This window comes from Nerophis ophidion, linkage group LG25, assembly GCF_033978795.1.
Source record: "Nerophis ophidion isolate RoL-2023_Sa linkage group LG25, RoL_Noph_v1.0, whole genome shotgun sequence".
NCBI classification, from domain to species: Eukaryota; Metazoa; Chordata; class Actinopteri; order Syngnathiformes; family Syngnathidae; genus Nerophis; species Nerophis ophidion.
Window position 1 is genome coordinate 12,423,739 of NC_084635.1, and position 12,980 is coordinate 12,436,718.

General features: G+C 39.3%; 1 long non-coding RNA gene across 2 annotated transcripts in view; it reads left to right on the top strand.

Moving 5' to 3' along the window:
* LOC133543112 (uncharacterized) overlaps positions 1-12,980 on the top strand; it is an 85,465-nt gene that overhangs the window by 20,742 nt on the left and 51,743 nt on the right. For both annotated transcript variants that reach the window (XR_009804302.1, XR_009804303.1), the window contains exons 2-3: positions 1,205-1,307; positions 4,583-4,658. This is a non-coding gene — a long non-coding RNA (uncharacterized LOC133543112). The remainder of the gene's footprint in view (positions 1-1,204; positions 1,308-4,582; positions 4,659-12,980) is intronic.

A 12,980-nucleotide genomic window follows, 5' to 3' on the forward strand; every position in this document is an offset into this window, starting at 1 on the left:
TTCTTTATTTTAAATAATTTTTTTTGATTTGCAAATATTTATTTTTTTGTTGGTTACATAAGAAAAACACTAATTTCTTTCTTTGAATATGAAAAATTGGACACTCCTATACCTGTACAACAACCACAACTTATTAAAAAAAAATTTCAACAAAGATATTCTTGTAGTATATCTAATGTTTTGTGCAAAAATACTGTTAAAAAAATTAACACACATTTTGCCAGTAGTCCACCTCAATCACTAAGGGACTCAATTTTGGAAATTCCCATAGACCAGAAAGACATCATTTCTAAAATGTCCATCTTAATCTTCCATTTTAAAGAAATATCTCTCGACAAAATTATAAAAGACTGGGAAGCAGAATTTGGCAACGTTTTTGGATGACAAAGACTGGAAATCTGCGTACATTAATCTGATACAGTTTAAGGTTGTCCATCGCATCTACAAACCCCATTTCCATATAAGTTGGGACAGTCCAGAGACTCCGGACTGTTGAACGACCGAAGCTCTACATAAAACAAGAATGAGAAAGAATTCCACTTCCAAAGCTTCAACAATTAGTTTCCTCAGTTCCCAAACATTTATTGAGTGTTGCTAAAAGAAAAGGTGATGTAACAAAGTGGTGAACATGCCCTTTCCCAACTACTTTGGCACGTGTTGCAGCCATGAAATTCTAAGTTAATTATTATTTGCAAAAAAAAATAAACCTTATGAGTTTGAACATCAAATATCTTGTCTTTGTAGTGCATTTCATTGAATATGGGTTGAAAAGGATTTGCAAATCATTGTATTGCGTCTATATTTACATCTAACGGAATTTCCCAACTCATATAGAAACGGGGTTTGTAAATATTGCCAGTCAACAAATACTAGTGTAATAAATATACTTGCGTTGTGTATGTGTTCAAAGAGTCTCTTTGTTTGAGCTGCTGTGAGACTGCAGCTGAAGATGAGCTCACTCTGTTCCAAGAAAAGTGAAAAACAAATGGCGTCAGACTTGAGTCATGTTACATATTATGAGACACGTCCACTTGTATCTCACTAATACATGCATCTTGACCACTCACTTTACTTACATTAGCCATAATACACATACAGTACTAAAGAATCAAGGTAATGTGTCTGTTTATTGTATTTATATACTGTATCATATCAGGTATGGGTCAGGAATATTTTAAGAATAATGCACTTTATTTCGGCCCAGTTAAAGTTCACCTGACGCTCAGAGTTACGTGGTGCACCTGAACGCCTCATCGCATGAACAGCAAGCATGGAGACTGCAGGGAGAAAGCCGTGTTAAATCAACAGTAAGAAATATTTGTTCCTCTGCTTTCAAAGGGGTCTTATTATGATTTTTAATCTACAAACGCCGTTTCCATATGAGTTGGGAAATTGTGTTAGATGTAAAAATAAACGGAATACAATTTTTTTGCAAATCATTTTCAACCCATATTCAATGGAATGCTTTACAAAGACAGCATAATTGATGTTAAAACTGATAAATATTTTTTTTTTTTTGCAAATAATCGGTAACTTTAGAATTTGATGCCAGCAACACGTGACAAAGAAGTTGGAAAAGGTGGCAATAAATACTGATAAAGTTGAAGAATGTTCACCAAACACTTATTTAGAACATCCCACAGGTGTGCAGGCTAATTGGGAGCAGGTGGGTGCCATGATTGGGTATAAAAGCAGCTTCCATGAAATGCTAAGTAATTCACAAACAAGGATGGGGCGAGGGTCACCAATTCGTGGGCAAATTGTCGAACAGTTTTAGAACAAAATTTCCCAACGAGCTATTGCAAGGAATGTAGGGATTTTACCATCTACGGTACAGAAAATCATCAAAAGGTTCAGCGGATCTGGAGAAATCACTGCACGTTACATATGATATTACGGGCCTTTGATCCGGCGGTAACTGGATCAAAAACCGACATCAGTGTGTAAAGGATATCACCACATGGGCTCAGGAACACTTCGTACAACCACTGTCAGTAACTACAGTTGGTTGCTACATCTGTAAGTGCAAGTTAAAACTTTACTATGCAAAGCCAAAGCCATTTATCAACAACACCAAGGAACGCCGCCGGCTTCTCTGGGCCCGAGCTCATCTAAGATGGACTGATGCAAAGTGGAAAAGTCTTCTGTGGTCTGACGAGTCCACATTTCAAATTATATTTGGAAACTGTGGACCTGTTGTCCTCCGGAATAAGGAGGAAAATAACCATCCGGATTGTTATAGGCGCAAAGTTCAAAAGCCAGCATCTGTGATGGTATGGGGGTGTATTAGTGCCCAAGGCATGGGTAACTTACACATCTGTGAAAGCACCATTAATGCTGAAAGGTCCATACAGGTTTTGGAGCAACATATGTTGTCATCCAAGCAACGTTATCATGGACGCCCCTGCTTATTTCAGCCAAACAATGCCAAGCCATGTGTTACAACAGCCTGGCTTCGTAGTAAAAGAGTGGGGGTACTTTCCTGGCCCGCCTGCAGTCCAGAAATGTCTCCCATCGAAAATGTGTGGCACATGATGAAGCGTAAAATACGACAACAAGACCCCGGACTGTTGAAGATCTTAAGCTGTACATCAAGCAAGAATGGTAAAGAATTACACTTTCAAAGCTTCAACAATTAGTTTCCTCAGTTCCCAAACGTTTATTGAGTGTTGTTAAAAGAAAATGTGATGTAACACAGTGGTGAACATGCCCTTTCCCAACTACTTTGGCACGTGTTGCAGGCATCAAATTCTAAGTTAATTATTATTTGCAAAAAAAAAAAAGTTTATGAGTTTGAACATCAAATATTTTGTCTTTGTAGTGCATTCAACTAAATATGGGTTGAAAAGGATTTGCAAATCATTGTATTCCGTTTATATTTACATCTAACACAATTTCCCAACTCATATGGAAACGGGGTTTGTCCAAATCTCAAAACCAGTGAAGTTGGCACAATGTGTAAATGGTAAATAACAACAAAATACGATGATTTGCAAATCCTTTTCAACTAATATTCAATTGAACAGATTGCAAATACAAGATTTCTAATGTTCGAACTGGAAAACTTTTGCTACTTTTTGCAAATATTAGCGAATTTGGAATTTGATGTCCGCAACTTGTTTAAAAAAAGCTGGCACAAGTGGCAAAAAAGACTCAGAAAGTTGAAGAATGCTCATCAAACACTTATTTGGAACATCCCACAGGTGAACAGGCTAATTGGGAACAGGTGGGTGCCATGATCGGGTATAAAAGCAGCTTACATGAAATGCTCAGTCATTCACAAACAAGGATGGGGTGAGGGTCACCACTTTGTGAACAAATGCATGAACAAATTGTCCAACAGTTTAAGAACAACATTTCTCAACGAGCTATTGCAAGGAATTTAGGGATTTCACTATCTACGGTCTTTAATATCATCAAAAGGTTCAGAGAACCTGGAGAAATCACTGCACATAACATTGAATGCCCATGACCTTGGATCCCTCAGGCGGTGCTGCATCAAAAAGCAACATCGGTGTGTAAAGGATATCACCACATGTGCTCACACTTCATAAAACCACTGTCAGTAACTACAGTTGTTTGCTACATCTGTAAGTGCAAGTTAAAACTGTAGTATGCAAAGCAAAAGCCATTTATCGACAACACCCAGAAACGCCGCCGGCTTCGCTGGGCCCGAGCTCATCTAAGATGGACTGATGCAAAGTAGAAAAGTGTTCTGTGGTCTAACGAGTCCACATTTCAAATTATATTTGGAAACTGTAGACGTGGTGTCCTCCGGAACAAAGAGGAAAATAACCATTCTGATTGTTATTGACGCGAAGTTCAAAAGCCAGCATCTGTGATGGTATGGGGGTGTATTAGTGCCCAAGGCATGGGTAACTTACACATCTGTGAAGGCACCATTAATGCTGAAAGGTCCATACAGGTTTTGGAGCAACATACAGTATGTTGTCCTCCAAGCAACGTTATCATGGACGCCCCTGCTTATTTCAGCAAGACAATGCCAAGCCACGTGTTACAACAGCGTGGCTTCGTAGTAAAAGAGTGCGGGTACTTTCCTGGCCCGCCTGCAGTCTAGACTTGTCACCCATCGAAAATGTGTGGCGCATTATGAAGCATAAAATATGACCGCGGAGACCCCGGACTGTTGAACGACTGAAGCTCTACATGAAACAAGAAAGAGAAAGAATTCCACTTTCAAAGCTTCAACATTTAGTTTTCACAGTTCCCAAATGTTTATTGAGTGTTGTTAAAAAAAAAAAAGGTGATGTAACACAGTGGTGAACATGCCCTTTCCCAACTACTTTGGCACGTGTTGCAGCCACAAAATTCTAAGTGAATTATTATTTGCAAAAAAAAAAAGTTTGAGTTTGAACATCAAATATCTTGTCTTTGTAGCATATTCAATTGAATATGGGTTGAAAATGATTTGCAAATCATTGTATTCCGTTTGTATTTACATCTAACACAATTTCTCAACTCATGGAAACCGGGTTTGTAGAACCAGCACATTCTGAAAATGTACAGATCATAATGTTCTTTTTTTGTTTTGTTTTTTACACTTACATGTTGCGGTTATGAGGTGGCGACTTATCCAGGGTGTCCCCGCCTTTCTCCCGAATGCAGCAGAGACAGGCTCCAGCACCCCCCGCAACCCTGTAAGTGACAAGCGGTAGGAAATGAATGGACGGATGGATGGATGTTGTGGTTAATAGTATTCTATCTTTATTTGTCGTTATTTATACTTTTGAATAAATTATGTGGCAATGTTCATCAGTCAACTCATTGGTGTTCATTTTCAATCTATCAAGATAAAAAAAGTATATCAAAATCACATTACAGGATTTTATTAATGTAGTTCGCTCATTTTCCTCGAATGGTGCACTAACGTGGTTTATATATTTTTTTTACATACGTCTCAAACTCACTTTACCTGTGGGCCACTGGATGCAGAGTCTGGGCCGCAAGAAAAGTTTTTCTTAAAAAAAATGTTTCATACTCCTCAGCATGTCTACTTGTAGAATGACGTTTCAAATTGTTTTCCTTGTGCACCGCATTTTTCTCTCTGCAAATAAGACACGTCGGGGTTCCTCATGTGCTCAACAAAGAAATATTGCATCTCCCACTTTTCCTGGAATCGTCTTTACTCATCACGAACCTTTCTTTTCACGGCAGTCTTTGAAAAAGACGTTATTGGGGTTGTGGAATATATTTGTATTTAGCCGACGCATGGAGAACAATGTTATTTCCGCATTGTGTGTCGTTCCGCTATTCCTCCCAACAGCAACGTGGAGGTCGGCGGATAATAGCCGGGGAAGTACCGGGATAGTGAGCACAAAAAAAGTGACGGCTCACGCAGTGTTATCCGGCGTCTTATAGAAATATATGTAGTGTTCATCGTGTGAGGCAATGCAAATTAAACAATAAAAAAACAAATAACGGTCTGAATTGGTCCAGGTTATCAGGGACTGTTATTACTGATGGACAGGTGTCGCCGTGTGACTGCGGCCAGGCCCTTAAGAAAACCCTCGTCTCCATGGCAACGTCTCTGTCGCTTTCATTCATTTGCCGCTTTTCCACTAATGCAGGGGTAGGCAACCCAGAACGTTGAAACACCATTCATATAAAACTTGCGGGCCGCGCTCGCATTAAACTTTCATATTAAGGTGGGGGCTGCAAAATAACGTCTCGTGGGCCGCAATTGGGCCGTGTGTCTGAGACCCCTGATCTACAAAAATACAAATAATAGCTATTGTGACATATAGTGGACACATTTAGAACAGCAGTTTCTTTCATTCAAAAATTCCGCTCATTTTTATACGTAGCAACTCATCCCGCAGGCCGGATAAAACCTGATTCGGCACGCGGGCCATACGTTTGACCCCCCTGATCTATGTGATTAAAAGTAGTTTTGGGGTAAATAATCCTTGTATATTGCCTTTTTTTTGTTGTTTGGTTGCATAAAAAGGCACACTTTTGTCTCCATATTTGAAAACCACTTATATAGCGGCGGTAAAACCACACACAATGAACGGGTCAAGTAACAACATGTGATTATGTAATCAAAGCAATACTGAAAAAAGTAAATAATAATCATCAAGCTAATAATGCAGCTCCACAATAACAAAAGCTTCATATACCTCAGATAATAGAGCGTATGAGCGAGGCTTGTAATTACTGTTTTGCACTGCGAGTCAGCTCCTTGTATGGTGAAGCGCTGAGCAGACACTGTGATCTCGTGGAGGTATTTGCAGGGCATTTAAATTCCTTTTTACCCTGTAAGGACAGGACTTAACTCCCCATTTACTGCATGTAGGGGATTTAAAAAAGATGAGTGGGGAGAAGTGCATGTTTCTGAAGACAGTTAAAGATCTATTATAAAAAAAAAATCAAGTGGCTACATCTTCTTGGATGTTATTGTTATGATTATTATTATGTGATTGATAGGATTGACTTTAGTTATCCAACAATGGGAAAACTGTGGTTGCAGTGCAGATTCAAAAAGTTCACAAAAATAAGATATAACACATGAAAGTAAGTGGGAACCATCCATCCATTTCCTACCGCTTGTCCCTTACATAAAGGCATTAAAAGATCACAGAGCTGAGGCAACCAGCAGCGACCTCAGAGATGCCATTTCTACATACGGCTACAAAAGTATAACATGACGAAAAACAAAAAAATGAGCAATGAATATTACATAAAATACACAACAAAACAAAAGAAAACCACCATGTCAACATACATCATGGTGGACTCTGCAATGCTTCATACCAGGGGTCCCCAGACTACGGCCCGCGGGCCGGATACGTCGGATAAGGTCCAGAATCTGGCCCACGGAAAGTCCCAAGTTTAAAGATAATTAAATAAAATAAAAATATTTAAAAGTTTATATGTATATATTAGGGGTGTTGGAAAAAATCGATTCAAATACGAATCGAATCGAATACGTTATGCGATCCAGAATCGATTCTCATTTTTAAAAAATCGATTTATTTTTTTTAATCGATCCAACAAAACAATGCACAGCAATACCATAACAATGCAATCCAATTCCAAAACCAAACCTGACCCAGCAACACTCAGAACTGCAATAAAGACACAAACACGATACAGAACAAGCCAAAAGTAGTGAAACAAAAATGAATATTATCAACAACAGTATCAATATTAGTTATAATTTCAGCAGAGCAGTGATCAAAAATCCCTCATTGACATTATCATTAGACATTTATAAAAATAAAAAAAAGAACAATAGTGTCACAGTGGTTTACACTTGCATCGCATCTCATAAGCTTGACAACACACTGTGTCCAATGTTTTCACAAAGATAAAATAAGTCATATTTTTGGTTCGTTTAATAGTTAAAACAAATGTACATTATTGCAATCAGTTGGTAAAACATTGTCCTTTACAATTATAAAGGTTTTTTTTTTTTTAAATCTACTACTCTGCTATCATGTCAGCAGACTGGGGTAGATCCTGCTGAAATCCTATGTATTGAATGAATACAGAATCGTTTTGAATCGGAAAAATATCGTTTTTGAATCGAGAATTGAATCGAAAAAATTGATATACTATCGAATCGTGACCCCAAGAATCGATATTAAATCGAATCGTGGGACACCCAAAGATTCACAGCCCTAATATAAATATATTAGGGTTGGGCAAATTAATGCGTTAATTACGAGTTAACTCATCAATCTATTAACGCCGACAATAATTTTATCGCACATTTGCGTATGTTGTTTACATGCTTTAATTTTGTTAACGCCTTTTTTTAACAAGATGGCATCTCCCGGATGTACTTCGGCGTCGAGGGGCTCTTGGTAAAGATGGAACATTTGGCAAAAATACCGGACAATTCTGCAGATTTCATGGCTGGCTTACAGCGTGGTCACTCTGGGATCACTTACGACCGCCAGACAATTCTGAATGTGGAGAGATCGGGCCGTTTTGGACTGAATGACGCGTGCTTGCTAGACCGGCTAGCTAGCATGGGAATACTTTGCCGGCTACATCCAGCGGCCTGTGAAGCAGCGGAGTATTTGTGTTGTCTGTCTATTTATGAATAATGCAGACGAGGAGTGTTGGCTGAGTTCTTAACGTTTGCTTTCAGAGCGTGCATATCACAACATACAAGATGCCGTCATGGCGACACAACCTATGCATGCTCGTCACTCCTGTTGCATGCTGGGTATGGTAGTTCTTTTTTTCCCTGGCTCATAACATCACAATATAGTACCATGTATGTGCGTTCAGTTTATCAAAGCACCAAGCAAACAATCGGAAAATTCCCATCAAATCAATTCCTAGATATGGTCATAATTATTTTAACTGCACTACGCAGAATAAACACAACATTATTAATATTGCTACTACGGATAATTTGATAAAAAATTCCCTAAAACAGCCCACTACCTATAATATAGGTTTTTTAAACATAAGATCCCTGATAAAAAAAATGTTTCTGCTGTTACCTCAGAAATTGCCTGTTCAGATGTTATGATTGTGGCTCAGAGATTTGTATGTAGATTATATTTATTTTCCATAACAAACAGGATAATTTAAATACCCTGGCAGTGGCAATAAGCTTAAATGTTTGTATTTACATTTTTTTGAGTTGATTTTCATAAAATATGCTATTTAACTGCTACTGTTTAACAAGGACTGATTTATGGCGCTTTTGTTCATGTGGGAGAATATTCCAATAAAGGTGCACTACACACTACTTTTGAATTCATTATTGGCCTTGCGTATACAATGCAGTTAATCGCAATTAATCAGAGAAATAGTGCGATTAACTTCGATTAAAATGTTTAATCGTTGCCCAGCCCTAATATATATATATATATATATATATATATATATATATATATATATATATATATATTCTCCATTTTCTACCGCTTGTTACTGTCTTTACCTTCATATGTTGTCAATATTCAGTGTTTTATCATTCATAGTTAATATTGTAAATCCCACATTCTTTATTTTCATTTACATTCTGGGTGTCTCATTCAGTAAAAAAATTTAAAATTCCATTCCGTTTTTAAGGCGGTCTGTCATAACGTTTTAGCATACAATCATACATGATTGTGAGGTTAGTGTTCATAGAAATAGATATATTGGCCCTCAGACACATTTTTTTCTCTAAATCCGGGCCCCCGAGTCAAATTAATTGCCTAGACCTGCCTTAAGGGCAATTTTAATGACTTTGGTGTGTGAAGTGGGTATGGCAAGTGGTCAAATATAGGTACTGCAGAGTGTGTATTGGTCCCCACGGGGAAATTCCTAACTGATTGTGTGTGTGTGTGTGTGTGTGTGTGTGTGTGTGTGTGTGTGTGTGTGTGTGTGTGTGTGTGTGTGTGTGCGTGTGCGTGTGCGTGTGCGTGTGCGTGTGCGTGTGTGTGTGTGTGTGTGTGTGTGTGTGTGTGTGTGTGTGTGTGTGTGTGTGTGTGTTGAGCTGTTTATAAAAACATAATGTTTAATTAAAAAAACATATTGTCTAGTCTCATGTTGATGATATTAAAAACATTTGTTTTACATACGGGCTTCACGGTGGCAGAGGGGTTAGTGCGTCTGCCTCACAATACGAAGGTCCTGCAGTCCTGGGTTCAAATCCAGGCTCGGGATCTTTCTGTGTGGAGTTTGCATGTTCTCCCCGTGAATGCGTGGGTTCCCTCCGGGTACTCCGGCTTCCTCCCACTTCCAAAGACATGCACCTGGGGATAGGTTGATTGGCAACACTAAATTGGCACTAGTGTGTGTCTTTTTATCTGTGTTGGCCCTGCGATGAGGTGGCGACTTGTCCAGGGTGTACCCCGCCTTCCGCCCGATTGTAGCTGAGATAGGCGCCAGCGCCCCCCGCGACCCCAAAAGGGAATAAGCGGTAGAAAATGGATGGATGGATGTTTTACATACATATTAAGATAAAAAAAACAACTATCTGCAATTAATTGTGATTATTCAATTAATCTGGATTAATTAGCCTTAAAAGAAGTACATACAAGGATCAAAACGGCCTCTGCAGAATGTCATGTTCTCAGTATGCTGCACGAGAGAGCCAACTCTCCTTCGTCACTGACGTCACCCACAAAAAGTTTCTGAGAAGAACTTTTGGCTGCCGTCCATTTCCATTGTCCCGACTGCAATATGGTTTGGAGAAACCCTCCCCCGTCAAATTCAGTCTGCTGCATTTTTGATAAGAGACGAACCCTGAAAACGCCGGCTAGCATCTAAATTATGCAATCGCTCACATCCTCTTAGGAGCTAAAGTAGAGTTGGGCTGACTTGTCAGAAGGAACAGGCCATGACAGGCCTGTACGTGGGGATGGAGGGGGGGGGGGGGGGGGGTGTAGTGGGGGGCATGCATTATGAATGCTGCTAAGTTGGCTTCAGATGCAGCAGCTGATGGGAGGCGATAGGGAGGATAGTGGGGTTACCAGCCTATTGGCTGCCTGCAGGTAATGCACTTTACGACCCCCCACACACCCCAAAAAAATTAAATTCACCCCCCTCATGCACGCCCTCGCCTCTCACCACAGCGCCTGTCAGCCCCCTAAAAACATCCACATCCACTCTCCAAAATAAAACCTATGCAACAACAGTGTGCTGGAGATGACTAATAAAAGACCGCACTCCGTGCTTTCTTCACATTTTAGTTTTGTTGTCAACTTTAAAAATGTAACATCGCCATTTGAAAGAGCCTGTAAGGATGGCCCAAGACAAATATAGAACCAGACTGGAAACTCTCAGACAAGCAGGCATGTGATTTTTCCGTCTAAAGTCGGAATTCCGTCTTTTTTAATCTCGGGGGGGAAACAAAAAAATTATCTTCCGTTTTTCCGTTTTTTTTCCCGACCCTAAGTCAAGATTCGTTTACTTGCCGATTCGTCTTTTGTAATCGAGACGTAGGTTATATTACGCCATGGTTGATTGGTCGATATGTTCCTTGTTACAAATCAGGACAATGAATAATGACGTTATTGGCGCCATTTTCCAAATGTAAACGATGTCGGTTCTCGAGAGAAAGGACGCTTCACGAGTAAAAGAAATTAATAAACATGTCAAAAATAAGTTTCGATGGGACTGGATGGAAAGATGAAATCACTGATACTGTTGGGAAGAAGAAAGTTACGACTTAGTTCGGCGATTTTATTCGGAAAATCGATCGTCCCGGAAAAGTTTTGTGCACGTGGTGTCATGATAATATCGACTATGGATCACGAGGTTTCAAGGCTTTGGAAGAACATGCGAAACGCCAAAAACATATGAAACAACTTGAAGCAAGGAAAACAAACTTTTCACTAGCTGGTACTTTTGGATGTCAACCGAAAGTGAGCAAACCTTACCGACTTCATCCTTAGTTTACATCGACAACTGCCGTAGACATGGAGAGGAAAGATCCACCCAAACAACCCACTTCAGTTGCAGACAGGGTAGTTAATAATGAGGTAAGCTAAAAATATTTTGCTTGCAAAATACTACGGGTGTAACGGTACACAAAAATTTCGGTTCGGAACGTACCTCTGTTCAGAGGTCACGGTTCGGTTCATTTTCGGTACAGTAAGAAAAAAACTAAATATACATTTTTTGATTATTTATTTAACAAATTGGCAAAATATTCCACCAAAAATGTTTTGATGTGAAGTAATCGGAAACTTGGATAGGTCAATAATTCACAATAACATTGATTTTGATTCAATATTATGTTTTGAGCAATGACAGTTTGAAAGGAGAAAAACAGCTTTGTTAATTAGACAACGTTGCAACTTTTTCTAAATTACATTTAGCCTTTAAGCTTTTTTATTTCACTTTTGTTCATGTTTTTGTTTATTTTAATAGTATTTTTAGAATGTGCCATGGGCCTTTAAAACATTAGGTGTGTAGCGCAAATGGCCTCCGGGGCACACTTTTGACACCCCTGCTATAGATATAAAAAAATTAAATCGGAGCCTGGCGACACATGCGCGTTTATCATAACTCTCTCGCTCTCTCTGTCTCCGCCCCTCCCTCACAAATGCTGCTGTGTGCACAAATTGTCTTGTTTTGAACCCCTTCTTAATCTTGAACGTACATTGAAAATACACGCAACCCTAACTTAAAATGCCGGACATTTGAGGCATTTAAGAAACTCCACCCGGACAGCCCCGCAAAAGAGGACATGTCCGGTGAAAAGAGGAGGTATGGTCAGTCTATCGTAGCCCAGTCAATGCTAGCATGCCATGTTCTGTTGTTTTTTTTGATTGATTGAAACTTTTATTAGTAGATTGCACAGTACAGCACATATTCTGTACAATTGACCACTAAATGGTAACACCCCAATAAGTATTTCAACCTGTTTTAAGTCGGGGTCCACGTAAATCAATTAATGATGCCTCGTAGGGGTGCAACGGATCAAAAAACTCACGGATTCGCTCATTTTTTTCGGATCAGCAAAAAAAAAAAAGAAAGTAAAGACAAATAAACAGAAGTTTTGCCGTTTTGTTTTGTAACACTTTTAAATTATTACATTAAAATATATAAAATCTAGTTCAAGTGCAGAAGGCATAATATTTTCTTTTTAACATAATTAATGAAAAACAGTGCCACATAAAAAGGGATTTCTCCTTTCCTCCACTGCTTGTGTCAGCACCTGCACAAGGTGATTCTGGTAGAGGGGGCGTGTCTTCTCATCTCCCACTCTGCTGTGATGAAATGATTGCTTATGGTCACATAGTTCCCCTGGACCTCCACCCTTCTGTCGTGAGCGCAACAGATGACGCTTGGGATAGTTCGTCCACAACTTTTTTCTTCTCTTGCTCATAAAAATCTAGCACAATCTTATTGCTGAAGTTGGTGCGCGACGGGATGTCGTAATGTGGCTGAAGCACTTTCAGCATGTGTTTAAAACCCTCCTTTTGCACAATGGAGTCTGCACCTAGAAACACACCGATTAAATGGCACGGGGCGTTCAAGTTCTTCCTTTACTCCGCTCG